The sequence below is a fragment of the Gossypium hirsutum genome, chromosome D04, assembly GCF_007990345.1.
Source record: "Gossypium hirsutum isolate 1008001.06 chromosome D04, Gossypium_hirsutum_v2.1, whole genome shotgun sequence".
Classification (NCBI taxonomy): Eukaryota; Viridiplantae; Streptophyta; class Magnoliopsida; order Malvales; family Malvaceae; genus Gossypium; species Gossypium hirsutum.
Genome location: NC_053440.1, coordinates 38,594,452 through 38,597,408, shown reverse-complemented (window position 1 = coordinate 38,597,408; position 2,957 = coordinate 38,594,452). Strand labels below are relative to the sequence as shown.

General features: G+C 36.9%; 1 non-coding gene across 1 annotated transcript; it reads right to left on the bottom strand.

The window, feature by feature from the left end:
• Nucleotides 1-828: 828 nt before the first annotated feature.
• On the bottom strand, nucleotides 829-935 carry LOC121216622 (small nucleolar RNA R71). The gene has a single exon (XR_005912802.1). It is a non-coding gene; the product is annotated as a small nucleolar RNA R71 (small nucleolar RNA).
• Between the last annotated feature and the right edge of the window lie 2,022 nt (nucleotides 936-2,957).

The following is a 2,957-nucleotide window of genomic DNA, read 5'->3' as shown; positions in this document are numbered from 1 at the left end:
TTAATACTATTTAAATTTCCTATTCAATTGTGGTAACTTAGACAAAGATTACCCATCCAGTCCTCGTGGGAATGATACACACTCATCAGTTTATTACTTGATTCAACATGTATACTTGCACAATTCACACATCATATTCACATGCGACAAGTTTTTGGCACTGTTTCTAGAGATTGGCGATTGTCAACTTTAGTTTTTGTTATTGCAATTTTTAAATTTTTAGCTGTTAATTTGTTTATTTTGTGATCACAACAAGTCTATTACTATTTGTATGCGTAGAGGCATTCATGTTGAAAAACTCTATCCCTTAGATTCAAAAATTGAAAAGACCTTGCAAAAGAGGAGAAAAAAACAAAGAGCAATGAATCAATGAGGTAACAATCAACCTGGTCTGAATGAGATACTTAATCCAAGAGTTGGCAATGATAATACTCCAGTTGCTCAGATGTTTGATGATCAGGATAGGCCAATTAGACAGCATATAGTTCCTATCTTAGACGACCTGAATCTTGGAATAATAAGACCATAAATTCAAGCCCCCCACTTTGAGATGGAACTTGTAATGTTTTAGATGCTTCAATCAATTGGCCAGTTTGGTGGTTCACCAACTAAAGATCCTAGATTTTATTGAGAATTTTTTTCGAGGCCTGCTATTCTTTCAGATAGCAAGGTGTCCCTAAAGATGCCTTAAAACTCAAGTTGTTTCCCTATTCTTTAAGAGATCATGCTAGAGCATGGCTCAATGCTTTGCCATATGGAATAGTAGAATCATGAAATGATCTCTTTCAAAGATTCCTACTACGATATAACCCACCCAATATGAATGTTAAAATGAGAAATGACATAACATCCTTCAAGCAACTAGAGGATGAAACACTATATGAAGCGTGGGAAAGGTTCGAAGATATGCTTAGGAAGTGTCCTATGCATGGATTTCAACATTGGACCCAAATGGAGATGTTCTATAGTGGTTTGAATGCATATACACGGATGGTAGTGGATGCCTCAGCTAATGGAACTCTATTAGACAAGTCCTACAATGAAGCATACGAGATTTCAGAGAGAAATGCTAATAACGATTATCAATACCCCATAACAGAGCTGGAACTGGCATGAGAGTAGTTGGATCATTTGAACTGAATGTGATTACATCATTTACTACTCAGGTATCTTCTTTAGCCAACATGATAAAGACGATGCAGAAGTCTAGTGAGGTGAAAGAGCTGAAAGCAACTAGGTTATCTTGTGTTTACTTTGGTGAGGATCACATTTTTAAAAAGTGTCCCTCAAACCCAGCATTTGTCTACTATATGGGCAACTTCAATATGAACAACAACCCTTATTCCAACACGTATAATCTTGGTTGGAAGCAACACCCGGAATTTAGGTGGAACAATCAAGGAGATGTAAATTCCAACATAGTTGTTAGACCCAATACCATGAATGTCCCACCTACTTTCCATCAATCTATACCACCTCAACAATGAGTTCGACAAGGGCAGACATCATCTTCTTCCTCATCTATTGAATGAGTATATGGCCAAGAACGATGCTGTGATCTAGAGCCAAGCGTTACCTTTATGAGCTTTAGAGAACCAAGTAGGATAGATAGATAATGCTTTGAACTCAAAAACACAAGGAAATTTACCTAGTGATACCAAAAATGGAAGACCACATGGGAAAAAACATTGTAAAGCAATCACTTTTAGAAGTGGCACAAAACTAGATAGAGTTGACAAGAGTGTTGTTGAAACAACGAATTCAGAATCTGATCAAAGAAAAACTCTGAACAATACAAGAAGAGTAACACAAATGTCAAAATTGGACCAAGCAATGCCAAAGCAAATTCAAATAGCACTGGTGAACATAATTCCTGGTGGGAAAAAAGTCACTACAACTTGAAGTTCACGCATCCCTACCATTTCCCCAACGATTTCAGAATCACAGATACGACCAACAATTCAGGCAATTCTTGGATGTCCTTAAGCAACTTCACATCAATATACCTTTGGTGGAAGCCTTGGAGCAAAATCCTAACTATGTCAGGTTTATGAAAGACATACTTCCAAGGAAGAGACGATTGAGAGAATTTGAAATAGTCGCACTGAATGAATGGTGCACTGCTATGCTGACAAATAAATTGCCTCCAAAGTTCAAGGACCTAGGAAGCTTCACAATACCTTGCTCAATTGGTAACAAATTTTTTTGTGAAGGCCTTGTGCGATTTAGTAGCGAGCATAAACCTTATGCCCGTGTCTGTGTTCAAAAAGTTGGGAATTGGTGAAGCAAGATGCACCACTATGACCTTGCAATTGGTAAATCGAACATATGCACACCCAGAAGGTAAAATAGAAGATGTCCTGGAAAGGATAGGTAATTCATTTTCCTTGCTAATTTCATTGTATTAGACTGTGAAGCTGACAAAGATGTGCCTATTATTCTAGGTAGACTTTTTCTTTCAATAGGCGGACTATTATTGTTGTTCAAAAGGGTGAATTAACTATGAGGGTGAATGATCAAAAAATAACTTTTAATGTTTTCCAGTCTCTAAAATGTGCTAATGATATTGCTATCAGTTTGTTAGACTCTGTTGTGGAAGAGGATTTTGAGAAAAAATACCATGAAAAATAGCATAGTGGATTGGATTCAGTTGATTTGATGATGAAGGTCCATTAGGACACCACTAGCAGTTGCTAGAATCTATACTAATTTTCAATAGACCTACAAATAGGTTTGACACATTAGATTTATCTACTCAAGCTTCCAGCCCTACCAAACTTTCCATACAATAACCATCCACGTTAGAGCTGAAACCTCTACCTGCTCAATTAAACTACATTTATTTGGGGAAGTATAACACACTGCCTGTGGTTGTATCTGTTAAGCTGACTTATGAGCAAGAGGTTCAATTGTTAGTGTTACTTAGAAAATTCAAAAAAGCATTAGGATGGACAATC